This window comes from Hemiscyllium ocellatum, chromosome 7, assembly GCF_020745735.1.
Source record: "Hemiscyllium ocellatum isolate sHemOce1 chromosome 7, sHemOce1.pat.X.cur, whole genome shotgun sequence".
Lineage (NCBI taxonomy): Eukaryota > Metazoa > Chordata > Chondrichthyes > Orectolobiformes > Hemiscylliidae > Hemiscyllium > Hemiscyllium ocellatum.
In genome coordinates this window covers 29,628,465-29,645,540 of record NC_083407.1, presented here as the reverse complement: position 1 = coordinate 29,645,540, position 17,076 = coordinate 29,628,465, and the positions used below count along the sequence as shown (strand labels likewise).

The window sequence follows — 17,076 nt, the reverse complement described above, 5'->3', positions numbered from 1 at the left end:
TAATGCATTCTGTAAATCTGCATCCTTGATACTTCCTCTGCAGTCTCACCACAGCCTTGACAGGTTTCCTGAATTCTGGTGCCTAAGGATGACCATCCAGTGATTATTCTTCTTGGATGGCATGGAGGTTGGTTATTTGAGATTGAAGAGGTTGTACAATATTATATCTGGTGACGGAAGTTCATCACAAGGCATCAGGTTGTGGTGCATTTTGCAATCCAATGACTGGGTCAGACTGGTTCAGAGCAGTATTGTTCATGATTGAGTAGTTAGTCTCCAAAGTTCTGGAGTTAAGTCCCTCAACTGAGATCATTCCTACTAAGCTTCAACTGATGCTAAAAGCCATGGGCAAACCAATATGGCAGTGTTGAATAAATAAGCAATTACATGTCCAGAGTTCTATTTTGGACATGTAATTCTAATGAAAACTTCACTACTATCTCTGTACATATTTGAGATTCCCTAAGGTCTGATGTTACCATCCATCCTTAGCTGCTTTGCAAATGTCCTTCCTTCCATTATTAGGTCAGTACAATCTTCAAAGCCATTCACATTTCCCCAGATATTGAAGCAGTCCAAGGCCAAAAGCAGGAAGACCTGGACTATATGCAGGTTTGGGTTAAAATGTGACAAGTAACATTTATGTCACACAAGTCCAGACATCGGCCACATCGAACAGAGAAAAATCACAGTGTCATCTCTTAAGATGCAATCCCATATGACACTAAACTGGACCAGCCATATAAATACAATGGCTACAAGAGCAGGTCAGAGGCTAAGAATGCAGCTGAGAGTGACTCATCTTGTGACTACCCAAAGTCTGTCTATCATCTACACTCACAAAATAAGAGTGTGATGGTGTGCTGCTGTATGAGTGCATTTCTAACAACACTCAAGAAACTTGACACGATTCAAGACAAAGCAACCAGTTTTATTGGCACCACACCCAAGAGCATTCAATACCTCAACACGATGTTCAGTAGCAGCAGCATACAAGATAGACTGTAGAAATTTACTAAGGCTGCTTAGGCAGAACTTTTTAAACTCATGAGCACTACCATCTGGAATGACAAGGGCAACAGTTACATGGGAACACCACAAGTTGCAAGTTCCCCTCCAAGTCACTCACTATCCTGACTTGGAAAGAATCTCTGTTCCTTGTGAGTGTCAGTAGGTCAAAATTATGGAACTCCCTCCCTAATCACATTGTGGGTCTATGTACACAAAATTGATTGCAATTGCTAAAAAAAAGGGAGCTTGCCAACAAATGTTATGATCTATAAATCGTGTAAAAGCAATAGGAGTACAACAATATGATAGTAAAATGCTTTTAAGTTTATTATTGTTGTTTTCGACAAATCTGAAAACATCTTACAAAATAGTATGAGAGAAACACTATGTAATGAATTTATGTCTGTATTACATTGCATTTAATTGGAGAAATATAAATAAATTGTCCAAGGCATTTAGGGATGGACAACTACATCTACATCACATGAATGAATCTTAAAAATCAGCAGGGATTTAGGATTTTTATCGGTTTTGCTGTGCATGAGCAGGAAGGTAATAGCCTTCAAGGAATTGGGACTCATGGTACTGCCAGCTACCATTGTGAGTCCATGCTCTATATTTCTTGCAATATTCCCCTTATAATATGAACAAGCAAGATAAATAGACTGCAACTGATATTTATATTTGGGACCAGTGCTGTGCAGGTTCTAAGCAAGTTCACAGACAAACCAAAGGCAACTGCTCTCCCTCTTGCAGAATACATCTAGTGCATCGAGAACTCCACTGTCCTTCATTGGGAACCCTCAGTAGAGCTATATCAGAACATCTGCTTGGCACTCCACATCTCATTTGAAAAATGTAAACTAGATCAAGGTCTCAAGATTGCAATGTCTTGTCTACACAGGAATAGGCTGCCAGCTGGAAAGCAAAATGCAGAATGGAACCTGTAAAGTGAAGATTCCTCAGTGGCTTTGGCTGGAGAACCTTAGCCATGGTGAGATATTTCAACATGTGGTCAATGCTCAGTTGCCTGAGTTATGAAAACAAAATTCCACAGTTTATCAATGTTTAAAATACACCAGGAAATTTGTATGCTGTTCCAATATAAATATTTTATTAGATTCTTTAAATTGTCACTTACAAACCTATAGCAATAATATCTCTGAATTGCATACTGTGAATTCTATATACAACAAAATCCAGTTCAAAGTTATACATTCTGTGAGCTGTGGACCCTTTTACATGCAGCCTGAACTTAAGACGTCAACTCCATACAAAAGAACAGGGAGACTTTTTTTATCTGATTAAAAATTAATGAATGAAATATTATCTAAGTTTGATCCATTTCCTGTTTTAACTTTGAACAAATAATGAAAAGGTGAAAGGAACGTTTCATCTCATCAAAGAATGTTTGTGTTTTTAAAGTAGGGATGTTTAAAGCATACTCAATCTATGGATTATTTATTACTGGTTGACATAAGGACCTATATCATCATAAATTCTTCTAATGATTTCCTGGCAAAGGTTAGGAACTTTTCAAGCTAAACTGTATTCCTACAGCATCTTAACTCTTGGCACTTTTCAGTGTTTTCTTTCAAGCATGTTCTCCAAATCCTATGGGCAGACACTGGGTAATACAAAATGAGAAAATGCAATTAAAAATACTTTTCACATAATTGAGCATAAAACAAAATCTATTTCACCTTTTTTTACTGGGGCTTTCTTGATGCTTTTAAAATCAGTCAGAACCATTTAATGCCATTTCAATTTTCTGGTATATGAGTTGCACTGGTATCAGATAAACAACAGACAAACACGAATAAGGTGTACATGTTTGAGACAGATTTTCTCAGTCATGCTGCAGTATAGTTTAAAATTACATAATCACAAACTTTTGATAACACTTTGCTAATTATTTTTAAATCAAACTTCTTAGAATATGCTCGACACCTAAAATGAACATTGTCCTAACTTCTGTTTTTTTTGTTTTTCGAACAGCAAACCCTCACAAAAAGCAATATGATGACAGATCATCCATTTCCTGTGATGGTCACTGACCGACAACTTTTTAACAGTGACATTAAGATTGGTTCTCCAGCTGTTTGAAATATTGTCAGGTAATTTCTTGCTGACCTCCCAAATGGACATTTGGGGCCTCAGTTCAACATCTCATGCAAAAGGAAGCATTCCTGGCAATGCAGCATTCCCTCAACTACCACATGGGATTGTCAACCTAATTCTTTGTGTTTAAGGAACTTAAATGCATAATATTCTGGTTCAGAAGAAAGAGTGCTACCCATTGTAGCAGCCACCACCAGCTTTTTCTTAAGTTATAACATTGAACATTTTATTGACGTAATTTTCTTATTGTGTGATAGGTAAGGATGATGTTGATTGAGAGATAGGGACAAATGAGGGTTAATTCACACTATTCTTGACCTTCTGTGTATATTGAGTTTAATTACAAAGTATAAGCTGTATGAATTAAAATACAAGAGCACAGTTTGGCTTTCAGCTTAATGTAGATTCAATTTGGTCAGAACTGAGCTGTGTTGGATTCGTGAATATATAAATTGTGACTCAATTCTGATCACTGAGAATCAGATACAAGATTATAAGATTACTAAACATGAAGACTTTATTGGAAACTAAGAGGAAGGTTTACTGACTAACAGGAAATAAATTACTAAAAAGTGTGTTCCTTTATTGAGTGACAATGCATTTATATTTATAAAATGAAATGCAATATGATATACACAGAATTCATCAAATAATGTTATCTCTCATATGATTTTGTGAGATGTTTTCAAATTTGTCTAAAACAACAATAATAAACTTAAAAGCATGTCACTAGCCATACTGTTGGACCCCTGTTGCTCTTACACTGACTTACAGGTTGTAACATTTGTCACAGAATAATGGCAACACAATACCAATGGTTATATGTCTATTTGTAGTCTATCATCATTTTAGGACCTGGGCACCAGGTCAAAATCTGACAATTAATTGGCAATTCTTATCAACACAGTCATTTGAACTAACATAATTGATGGCAAGTAAAGAATAGCTCTCATCATTTTTGTTCAGATAAACTTTTTCCACATATTTTTGCATCATAATAGCTATGTTGTGACACAGTGGTTCAGTGGTTAGCACTGCTTCCTCACAGTGTCAGGGACCTGGATTCAATTCCACCCTTGGATGACTGTCTGTGTGGAGTTTACACATCCTCCCTGTGTATGCCTGGGTTTCCTTCTACAGTCTAAAGATGTGTAGGTTAGCAGATTGACTGTGCTAAGTTGCCCATAGTGTACAGGCTAGTCTTAGGAAATGTGAGTTACAGTGATCAGGTGGGATGGTCTTCGGAGGGTTGGTGTTGACTTGATTGGCTGAATGATCTGCTTTCACACTGTAGGGATTCTATGTTGTTGAACTCTGCATCAAGTTAAAGCTATTTCAATTTGGCAAAGTGCTTAACTATATCCTGCAAAAGCAGTTGCTTAAAAGAAAAAGAAACTTAATACTGAGTGCAAAACTAACATTGTTATCAGTTACGATGTAGTATAAGTTTGTTCAAACATTTTGGTTAATTCACTCATGTGATCTGGGCATCATCGGCTGAACAAGCATTTATTGCCTATCCCCAATGCCCATGAGAAACTGGTTGTGAGCTCCCATCCTGAATTGCTGCAATCCATGTACTATAAATAGATTCATAAAGCCATTCCAAGATTTGGACTCCACAACATTGAAGGGACTGCAAGATATTGCTAAGTCATGATGGTGATTGGTTTGGATGGGAACTTGCAGGTGATGGTGTTCTAATGCATCTGCTGTCCACCTCCTTTGAGAGGGAAGTGGTTGTACATTTGAAGGCTGCTGGCTAAGGAGCCTTGGTGAATTTCTGCGGCACATCTTATCCAATAGTATACACTACTGCTACTTCTGTCTGAAGATTGCTGAAAATCTTCAGTTTCATCTTTTATGAAGTATTGCAGTCAATAATTTGTTGGAAATTCAATTGCATTTGTCCAGCTGGTTTCAAATGCACATTCCACAGGTAAACATATAGGACTGAACATGACAGGGGGGTCAGGATTTGAGGTAAGGAGACAAGGATCAGAATATTGCGTATTACTTATAACAAGTCCTGACTCTAAGAACTGCTAATTGGCTGGAAGCTTTACATGAAATTAGAAGTGGGTGCTGCCAGAACTTCAGGGAGATCCATGGAGAACATTAATGTTATCCACTCCAAGGTGGATAACAAGGCGGACAACACTAGCCTTTTTGTCTGGGAGGTTTTGGGAAGCCAAGAGGCAAGCAAAGGGAATGGGAGGATGAGTTGTTTTGGCTAAGCGGGAAGTGACAAAGTGAAGGTAGCATCTTGAGAAGGGGTACTTTCAATATGAGCAGAGTGCTCCCTGACGTATGGACTCTCCCCTTTCCATTCCTCCTTTTACCAGTTTGGTTAAAGAAAATAGCATCCAGCTCCCATCCACCTGCTCATGCCAACTGTACTGTGACATGGGTAGTGAAATACATAAATCAATTTGCTTGTTATTAAGTTTAATTGCATGCTATCTTCTTTTTAAAATTGACAAGTGATCTTCTGATTTCAGTGCCCACGTGCTTAGTGTTTTATGGGGAAGGGGTTCAGAATGTGCAGGAAGGTAGTGACCTAGCCCCCCAACATATTTTATGACCTGACTTTGCCACCAACCACCAAAGGCACGTCCATTAAGGGACTGTAAAAACAAACCATTGTATAGCCAGGACAACAGATATGTAATATCTGTTAGGCAAATGTGAACATCAGGTAGTTTGACATTTTTGACATGAAAGCTATAACAGTGGAAAACCATGTTGGAAATAGATGTAATGTTACATCTGGCAGAGGCAGCATTTTATGCAACCATTGCTGTCCCACTTCAACACAGCCATAGTATCTCATTTGATCCTTCAATTCACAATGAGGAGAGCTACCCATTGTGGCAATTCAGCTGATCCCCATTAGCAAGGATGTGATGAACTACCTGCAGAAAGGTAACTCCCCGCTTGTATACCAGATGGCCTGATCATTACTTAGGCAAGTCAATGAGGAGCACATTCAGGAGGGAACTTCATGAATGGCAGGGAACTAAACCTTTTTTTAAGGATTCACATGGACTCTGTTCTTGTCTACAGAGCAACACAGTCACTCTTCACCCAACCACTTGACAGCTCTCTTCCACAGATGCTCAAGACCTCAGAATACTTCTAACATTGAAAAAAAAACTAGCTTATGGCAATTATCACACAGACAAACAATGTTCTTACATTCAGCAGTATTACAGATGATTTTATCATTCACTGGACATATAGTATTCAAGAGATAGTAAATTTCTGAAGGTATGTCCAAAATTGGTCAAAATATGGTTTATAGCATTTGTTTTAAATATCAAAGGATGGGATCAATTTAATTTGTTCATCTCTGTTCCAAATAATGTGATCAAAGATGTTTTCTATTCACCAGAGGTAAACATTTACTGTTGAGTTAAGCCCACAACAAAGTGTGTCACTTCAAAGTGTGCTTTCATGTCATGACTGATATTTCTAACCTGGCACTGTTAACATGATTATTCACTGTCAGAAAGTAGGCCTCTGTGTTCTTTCTTCATAAGAACCTGTAATATTCTGACAAGACTAGATCTTTTTGTTTAGTATATTTGAGTAACGATCAATGTTAATATTTTACGCGATTATTATAATGTTAAGGCTTCTTTAATGTGCTATCTGAACAACTTTTTAAGTCTTCAGGGAAAGGGATTAAAAGCTTTCAAAAAGCTTCAAATGAATCTTTATAGATGAGTATACTACAAACCTAATTGATGCAACAACAAGGGAACCAGGTATGAGGTGAATAGATTTTCCATTCCAATCATCTAAATGTTTGGTTCTTCTTGTTTTATTCATTGCAATCCACTGAAAGATCATGTTTCAATAGTTTTTCTAAGAAGAGTAGTACATATGAATGGAACTAGTATTTTATGTCCCCTGTAAGTAAAAGGTTGCTTGAGTACCCGGGTCCTGAATAATAACAGAACTGATATCAATTACAAATAGATTTGTTAATCTGTTTATAATAAGAAACTGCCTGCTAGTACTTAAATTTTATTTGATGTTGAATTGGGAACATTTTTTTTATTGGAGCTACAATAAGAAGTTTTTATTTAGGCATCATGAAGTCTGGTTGAATTGTATACTGGTAATAATGAGTGATAAGTTATTATATGTTAATAAACTGACACTCTTGGTTATCCTCTTTTCTTCCCACTTTTTGTTTCAATTTATTGTGAACTAGTTGACTTCTCAAGGGTTACTAGGGATGGGCAATAAATACTATGTTAAAAGCAACTATTAATCATCATAATTCTCAATTGTAAAATATTTCTGAAAATAACTGTATATGGAGTGTTGCTGTGAATTGCTGTGGAATCATTTCATCGATGAGAAAATATTTCAAACTTTGAAAGCTTCACTTTGTGAGTTTTGGAATCACTGAGTATCCCTGTCAATGGATGGGTTTTTTTGACGTTGTGCAGACTGGGACTCAATCTGAAAATAAACAGCTCTGAGCTTTGTGGCTGTATATTTCATTGCTACAATTCCTATGAAGACAAAAAGATTACTTTCACTTTTAATCCTGATTAGTTCACATGTGAAAAATCTCATTCTCCTTTTGGCTTTTTATAAAATATCTTCAACATCAGTTGCTTAGTCTGGTTCCATGAATTTCTACCATCAGTGTATATTTTTAGCAATGCATTGATTGGTTGAATTTGAAAGTGAGGTTAATGACGCTTTTGGGAAGTTGCCCTTTTGGAGAGTGTGGAAGGAATGCACAGCTTGTCCGATTTATACTGTATTTCACCCTCCTCCTTTAAACTGGCAAAGGACTTTACCTCAACTCGTTCCATCTCCAATATGGCCTGGCAGAAAGTGCAGAAAATAGATGAGGAATCACAGCTGTGAATTCATTTTTTATTACTGTATGGGGTAATGTATTTGTACATAAACAAACTTGATCACATAGTCCACTGGAGCGAGCCCTTGGCAAAATAACAGCATTCCTGTTTCTGAATCAGAAGATGCAGGTCCTGAACCCTGTTTCAGACAGTCCTGGCGAGTGGAAATTTGGTTAAACTTCAAACTGGATGTCAATCAATTAAAATATTCCAAAATTCATCTTTTTCCCAAGTCAACAAAGAACATAACCAGCAGCAGCTTCCACCCTATTCCACTTGACTGAATTATGTATTTTTAAAACAGTAGCAGGCATTTAATTAGATTGCATCACCACTTGGCTATCCAAAAATTAAAGTCTTATAGCCATTTTAAAGCAACCCGTTGACAAAATTGATGCAATATAAACAACTGAAAAAAAGACTTCAGCAGAAACAATATAATCACAGTAGTAAGAAAGCTAAAATTAACAGAACGTTACAGATGAAAGTGCTGTGTATGAGTGAGCTAAAGGATAGGGAGAGAGGGATCACAATATTTAATGTATTGAACAGAGAAACAAATACACTGTAGTGAGAAAGGAAATGGAGGGAGAACATTTCAGCTTGTGTTTGAGATAGATTAAAAATCTCATCATAATATTGAGGAGTTTCATTGACTGCAAATAAATTGGCAGAACAAGGGAAAGGGCATCCCTGGCTAAAATATGTCAGAAACCCAAATATAAAAGAAGGAAGTATTGGAGAAATGTGTTCACAATAGAGAATGATTTAGGATAATGATTACTAGGTATAGTTAGTTCAAAGCACAAAGCATAAATTAGAATGAAGCTCAGGAAGGTCAATGGGAAAAATGTAGAGACAATGAATCAAGAATAGAGTAATATTTAAAGTGACTAATTTAATTCTGGAGCAATATATTCCACTAAAAATCAGTATTAACTTCATCCTTAATTAGTTTTGTTTTGATTTTTAAAGGAATGTATTGTTTCTAAATTGAATTGATGCCTTTAAATGTTTAGTAAATCAGTAAAGAAGTAAGAATCAATCTGAATTTGAAGAAAAACAAAAGTAAAAAGTGTACAAGGAATAAAAGATAGGAAGATGAAGAAGACTATGTTAAGGTTAAGAAAGTTGTTAACAAGATAATTAGGATATTAATGATGAAATGTAATATTAATATATCCACATTATAAAGTTTGTCATGTATAATAAAATGAACAAATTTGCAAACGCTAAGGAGAACTACAGCCTGCATCTATGTGGATTATACTTACAGACCAGTACGGTGGCTCAGCGGAGGGTGCCATGGTAGCACAGTGGTTAGCACTGCTGCTTCACAACAACAGAAACCCGGGTTTGATTCCAGCCTTGGGTGATTGTGTGGAATTTGTACATCTGCGTGAGATTCTTCTGGGTGCTCCAGTTTCTTCCCACAGCCCAAGGATGTGTAGGTCTGGTGGATTGGCCATGCTAAATCATCTGTAGTATCGAGGGATATGCAGGCTAGGTAGATTAGCCATGGAAAATGTTGGGATATGGTGGGATGTTGTTTAGAGGGTTGCTTCAGACTTGATGGGCTGAATGTCCTCTTTCAGTCACTGTCGAGATTCTATGACTCAGAGGTGTTTAAAAGAAACTCGGGAGGAAATAGCAGAGGTACAAATAACCATATGTAGTAAGTCTCCTCTGAACACTTTCCAAAGCTTCCACATCCTTCTTATAATGTGATAACCAAAACTGCATGCAAAACTCAGGTGTGGCCTCACCAGTGTCTTATACAGCTGAAGCACGACCTTGTGGCTCTGAAACTCAATCTCCCTACCAATAAATGCCAACACACCATATGCCTTATTAAAAACCCTAGATGGCAACTTTCAGAGACTTATGCACCTGGACACCGAGATCTCTCTGTTCATCTACACTGCCAAGAATGTTACCATTAGCCCAGTACTTCTTAGCCCTCTTTTTAGATCTTTTCAGGCTAACTTATAACTCTCAAGCACCCTAACTGAGCCTTCATGCCTCATCCTCACATAAGCCTTCTTCTTCCTCTTGACAAGAGCTTCAACTTCTTCAGTAAACCATAGCTCCCACTCAATTGTAAAATATTTCTGACAACTACCTCCCTGCCTAATAGATACATACTTATCAAGGATCCACAGTAGCTATTCCTTGAATAAGCTCCACATTTCAAGAGTATCCATCCCCTGTGTTTCCTTCCCATTCTATGCATCCTAAATCTTGCCTAAATACATTGTAATTGCCTTTTCCCCCAGTTACATCTCTTTTCCTGTGGTATACACTTATCCTGCTCATTGCTATTGTAAACATAACCAAATTATGGTCACTATTGCCAAAATTTTCACCTACCTCCAAATCTAATATCTGGCCGGGTTCCTTTCCCAGTACCAAATCCAATATGGCATCGCCCCTCATTGGCCTGTGTCAGAAAACCTTGACATTGAACAAAAACTGATCCATTTAAACTACTTGAACTATAATATTCCCAGCTGAAAAATGTGTTGCTGGAAAAGCACAGCAGGTCAGGCAGCATCCAAGGAGCAGGAGAATCGATGTTTCGGGCATAAGCCCTTCTTCAGGCGTATGCCCAAAACATCGATTCTCCTGCTCCTTGGATGCTGCCTGACCTGCTGCGTTTTACCAGCAACACGTTTTTCAGCTCTGATCTCCAGCATCTGCAGTCCTCACTTTCTCCTATAATATTTCCAGTTAATGTTGGGGAAGTTAAGGTCCCCCATAACAACTGCACTGTTACGCTCGCTCCTATCAAGAATCACCTTTCCTATCCTTTCTTCTACATCCCTGGAACGCTTCTGAGGCCTATAGAAAACTCCCAACAGGGCGATCTCTCCTTTCCTGTTTCTAACCTCAGCCCAAGCTATCTTAGTGGATGAGTCCTCAAATGTTCTCTCAGCTGCTGTAATACTATGCTTGATTAACAATGCCACACCTTCACCTCTTTTACCATCTTCTCTGTTTATACTGAAACATCTAAATCATAGAATCTATCCCTCCTCTAGCCATGTCTCTGAAATGGCCACAACATCGCAATCCCAGGTACCAACTCACATTGCAAATTCACCCACCTTATCCCAGATGCTCCTGGCATTGAAGTACATACATTTCAAACCAACATCCTGGTTGCTGGTCCCCTCTTGTGACCTTGTAAACCTATCCCTGACGTCACCACCCTCAACCTCATGTACACTGGAACTACAATTCAGGTTTCCATCTCCCTGCTGCATTAGTTTAGACCTTCCCCAAAAAACATTAGCAATTACTCCCCCCCTCCCCCACCCCCACCCAGGATATTGGTTCCCCTCTGGTTCAGGTGAAGACCATCCTGTTTGTAGAGGTCCCACCTTCCCCAGAAAGAGCTCCAATTATCCAAGAATCCAAAACCCTCCCTCTGCACTACCACTGCAGCCACATGTTCAGCTCTGTTCTCTCCCTGTTCCTCGCTTCACTAGCACATTACATGGGTAACAAACCAGAGATAACAACTCTGGTTTTTCTAGCTTTAAGCTACCACCCTAGCTCCCTGAATTTCTGCCTTAGATCTCCATCTTTCTTCCTACCTATGTCGTTGGTGTCTATGTGACTCTGACTTGGGGCTGCTCCCCTTTCCCCTCAAGGATCCCGAAAACACAATCAGAGCCATCACAAGCCTTGGCACCTAGTAAGCAACACACCAACAGTGAATCTCTCTCTTTCCCAAAAAAAACTCCTATCTGTCTCCCTGACTATGGAGTCCCCAATGACTAAAGCTCCTCTCCTCTTCCCCCTTCCCGCCTGAGCAGCAGGGACAGACTCTGCACCAGAGACCTGTGCCATATTACTTACCAGATTCCTGATGAAGGGCTTATGCCCGAAACGTCGAATTTCCTATTCCTTGGATGCTGCCTGACCTGCTGTGCTTTAACCAGCAACACATTTTCAGCCACATTACTTACCCCTGGTAAATCGGCCCCTCCAATAGTATCCAAAATGGTAGACTTGTTGTTTTTAAAGGAACAACTACAGGAGATCCCTGCACTGCCTGTGGGTCCTCTTTCCTACCCCTGACGGTGACCCAGCTACCTTCTTCCCACGGTTGTGGAGTAACTACCTCCTTGTAACTCCTCTCAATCACCCCCTCCACTTCCTGAATGATCTGATGTTCATTCAGCTCCAGCTCCAGTTCTCTAACAGGAGCTGGAGTTCCCGAGGAGCTGGAGTTGGGTGCACTTCCCACAAATGAATTAGCAAGGTAAGTTGTTTTGTGTAAGTTATAAGTTTTTTTTTGCAAGTTGTTTTGAAAGTCAAGAATTTTCTTCAATCTAAGAGTTTATTGCAGGTATCACTTCATTTGGTAACAATTGATCCTGTCATTTTATCTGAACAAGTTAATACTGTGTGGAATTTGTTGATTTTTAAAATTTCATCAAATTAGTTAAATTTCATTTTCAGTCCAACTTCTTGTTACAGTGCCCTTAGATGCTATGATATACATGGTTAAGTGGGAATGGAATGCAAATCAATGTTTGATAACTGGCATTTAATTCACTGGAAAGAAAATAACATATTGGCTCATTATTATTTCATCTTTGCTATTTGTTTCATGCTTTTGATCCTTCATAGTCTGTGCACTTGTACTTCCAATTTACACCTCACACATTCAACTGTATCCAGTTAAAAATCACACAACACAAGGTTATAGTCCAACAGGTCTACTTGGAAGCACTAGCTTTTGGAGCGCTGTGCCTTCATCATCAACGCCCCGAAAGCTAGTGCTTCCAAATAAACCTGTTGGACTATAACCTGGCGTTGTGTTATTTTTTAACTTTGTACACCCCAGTCCAATACCAGCATCTCCAAATCATCTGCATCCATTTCCCTCATGTGTGCTTCTGTTGTTCGAACAGGGGAATCTAGAATCTAGCCACTCACCATTCTCAAATATTTCTTTGTTCCTTCATTGTTGCTGGCTCAAAATCCTGGGATTCACTCTCGAAAGACATGGTGTATCTAGTGACACCAAATGGATTGCAGCAGTTCAAGAAAACAGCTCACCACTCTCTTCTCCAGGGCAGATACAATGGGCAATAAATGCTGGTCTAGCCAGTGTTGCTCATATCCTATGAGTGAATACATAAAATAAATAAGTAAAAAATTTGAAAAGCCTCTTGGACCATTAGCAACCTGTGCTAAGAAAAGAAAAGGAAGACCTTTAAAAACTAAAAGGTCGATTGAATAAAAATGAAAACAAGGAGACATGAGCAAGGGAAACAGCGGAACAGTATCTGAGCCCTTCTCTGACAGTTGATAAAATTAAGTAGTGTTATCTGAAGTGCTGGCAAGATACAATAGTCTCAGTGCCACGTCATGACACCACTTCATTAGTGCTCATTGCCAAGATGTCTACAAGAAGCTGAAGCCAAATTTCAGGCCACAGCTGACCATTACTGTTAGTAACTATGCAAAACATATGCTGTCCTTGCAGCAGATGGCATACTGGAACTGCGAAGAGTCGGAAAAGATGGTTCTTCACAGTCATTGTTTATTAGGTTGCCAAGGCCTGCAGAGAATAGTTGATGAAATCTTGGCAGCTGAATCAAGTCAGAAAACACTACCTTTAATCACCTTGGCATGCTTTGTTTTATGCAGTGTCACTATATAGCGATCAGTGTGCTTTGAAGTTACACACCAGATGGCCTCCTTCTTTAGAGACCGCAATTTCCCTTCCCATGTGGTTAAAGATGCCCTCCAACGTATCTCATCCACATCCCGCATCTCCGCCCTCAGACCCCACCCCTCCAACCGTAACAAGGACAGATCGCCCCTGGTGCTCTTCTTCCACCTATAAACGAAATCATCTGCCAACATTTCCGCCACCTCCAAACAGACCCCATCACCAGGGATATATTTCCCTCCCCACCCCTTTCCGCCTTCCGCAAAGACCATTCCCTCCATGACTACCTGGTCAGGCCTACACCCCCCTTCAACCCACCCTCCCATCCTGGCACCTTCCCCTGCCACCACTGGAATTGCAAAACCTGTGCCCACACCTCCTCCCTCACCTCCATCCAAGGCCCTAAAGGAGCCTTCCACATCCAAGAAAGTTTCACCTGCACATCCACTAATATCATTTATTGTATCCGTTGCTCCTGATGCGGTCTCCTCTATATTGGGGAGACTGGATGCCACCTAGCAGAGTGCTTCAGGGAACTTTTCCGGGACACCAACCCGCATCAATCAACCACACCGCCCCGTGGCCCAACATTTCAACTCTCCCTCCCACTTTGCCGAGGACATGGAGGTCCTGGGCCTCCTTCACCGCCACTTCCTCACCACAAGACACCTGGAGGAAGAACACCTCATCTTCCGCCTCGGAACACTTCAACCCCAGGGCATCAATGTGGACTTCAACAGTTTCCTCATTTCCTCTTCCCCCACCTCACCGCAGTTCCCAACTTTCAGCTCAGCACTGTCCCCATGACTTGTCCTATCTGCCCATCTTCTTTTCCACCTATCCACTCCACCTTCACCCCGACCTATCACCTTCATCCACTCCCCCACTCACCTATTGTACTCTATGCTACTTTCTCCCCACCCCCACCCTCCTCTCCATGTTTCAGGCTCTCTGCCTGTATTCCTGATGAAGGGCTTTTGCCCAAAACATCGGTTTCGCTGCTCCTTGGATGCTGCCTGAACTGCTGTGCTCTTCCAGCACCACTGATCCAGAATCTGGTTTCCAGCATCTGCAGTCATTCTTTTTGCTGTTGGAGTTACATACCTTAGCCATAAATGTTGGAGTTATTTTCTCTGTTTCCTTTGGATGGAGAAGGCTCAAGTGACACTATTTATCCATTAAACACAAGTGCATTCATTTCCGAAGATGTGGATGTATGGTATTAGCACACAGGCACAGAACTTAGCATGATCTGTGCTACCCTCTTTCGGTTGTCCACTCAAACAAACACATCAAGTAGAAGTGTTCCATTGGGAAAACAAATGGTGTTGAGGGCACTGATAGTCACAATGATGGGGAGAGAAGATTATCATGACCCAACAATCAAAAAAGTACAATTATGTGTATGTCACTTTGCTTTAAAACCACAGTCCTGTTCACGTGACTTCAAATCCCTCAACGATCACTTGAGAAATTATCATGAGATTTAAAAAGTTTTAAAATAGAAAAAAATCTGGCATCAGTAAAAGTGACGATGGAATTGATTTCTTGTAAAAACCCAAATGGCTTAATAAGCTCCTTCAGGGGAACCACTTGGTTGTTCCAATCTGGTGAGACTGAGTTATGTATCAGTCTCACACAACTCTTACTTACTCATAGAGGTGTTCTAGCAAAGTACTTTTGACAAAATTCAAAAGACAACTGAGTACTCAGTTGTCAGCTCCATCCCATGAACCACAATGCTTCTTAAATAAGATCCAATAATTTCTCAAGTTGATTAGTGATGACCAATTACTGTTAACCAGCCACATCAAATGACATAAAAATTTAAACAGAGAACAATTATGGAAATACAACTCATTGTACAAACACAAGTTGGACACACATCCAAAAAGCCCAAGACAAGACTGAAGTAAATTGCCTCTTTTGATAATTGAGATGATTATTATTGATCCCCTAGCATAATTTGAACAAATATGTCTGTCCTTTCATTGTCTAGCTGAGGTATTGATATTTCCTGCTCTTTTAATTTTGGAAATATTGTGTAGCTAATTGGACTAGATTTTGTGAATGTATAGATCCTAAACCAAAACTTCACATAGCAGGAGCAGATATAAGATGATCAGTACATTCTGCATACCTTAACTCAAATAGAACCAAAAAACTGCACACTCTTGAGATCTGAATCAAAGAAATCCAGAAGTTGCTCGAGAAATACAACAGGTCTGGCAGCACCTGCAAGGAGAAAACAGAGTTAAATTTCAAGTTCACAATTTTCAAATATCTGAAGGAGGGTCACTGGACATTAACTGGACCCAAAAATTTGTAAGGCAATGGCATTATTAACAGACTGTTAATCCAAAGATCCATATAATGTTTTGGGGACCTGGGGTCGAGACCCCCATGACAGGTGATAGCATTTGAATTCACCTTCTTAAAAAAGCTTGAACTAAGAGTCCAATGATGACTAAAAATACATTCCCAATTGTCAGAAAAACCCATCTAGTTCACAAATATTCTTTAGGGCTGGAAATTGCCATCCATACCTGGACGGTCTACATGCGATTCCAGACCCAACCCACAGTCGACTCTCAACTGCAATTAGGGACGGGGTAATAAATGTTGGGTGAGCTAGTGATGCCTTCATTCTAAAAATTAATTTGAAAAAAACCTCTGCCTTCACATTACAAATGCTGCCAGACCTGCTTAGTTTCTTCAGCAATTTCTGTTGTGTTTCAACATCCATTCCTGTATTTAGGATCCTGATGGAAATTTGGCATTCAAATGGTTAAATATTATATGATCATTGATATCTCAATATTTTAAAAAAGCTTCAGCTTAACTTTGGCAGGAAATGGTGCTTGTCTTATTCACTCCGATAAACACATTTCTTGTCTTAATGTTCAAAGTTAGGAAAATAAAATCTGAAAGGGTAACTATGTAAACTGTCCGACACCAAAAGGCTACTTTGTAAACAAGAAATAAAGTTAGTTTTGCAGGAATAACCTTCTCAGCTGCTTTTCCCTGCTGCTATGAGCTTTTCTCCTCTGCTAACCCTTTGATTGCTGGATCTTCCAACGCTCATTCACACTGTGACATGCTGTGAAATGGAAAAAAGCGGTGGAAAAGCTACAGCCTGTCACTTTTCAAATCAAATATTTCTGATCCCAATTTCAGCAACACTCTGCATTAAAAATATAGACTGGAAAATATGGGACTGTGCTCCTGACATTGCTCTTGGCATTCCAATTGGATGCCATAACTTCAACTAAAGATTGGCAGGAGCCCCGGAAACCTGCATAAATCAGGTTTTTGCTGCCTTTTGCCTGTTTGTTACCTACTCCTACACCACAAGTTCTTGTTCTT

At 39.5% G+C, this 17,076-nt stretch overlaps 1 long non-coding RNA gene across 1 annotated transcript; it reads right to left on the bottom strand.

Moving 5' to 3' along the window:
* Positions 1 to 2,454: 2,454 nt before the first annotated feature.
* LOC132817402 (uncharacterized) lies at positions 2,455 to 16,760 on the bottom strand. Its single transcript, XR_009644875.1, has 4 exons — positions 16,717 to 16,760; positions 15,851 to 15,945; positions 12,969 to 13,156; positions 2,455 to 2,638 (listed from the first exon to the last, which is right to left on the bottom strand). It is a non-coding gene; the product is annotated as an uncharacterized LOC132817402 (long non-coding RNA).
* Positions 16,761 to 17,076: the final 316 nt, after the last annotated feature.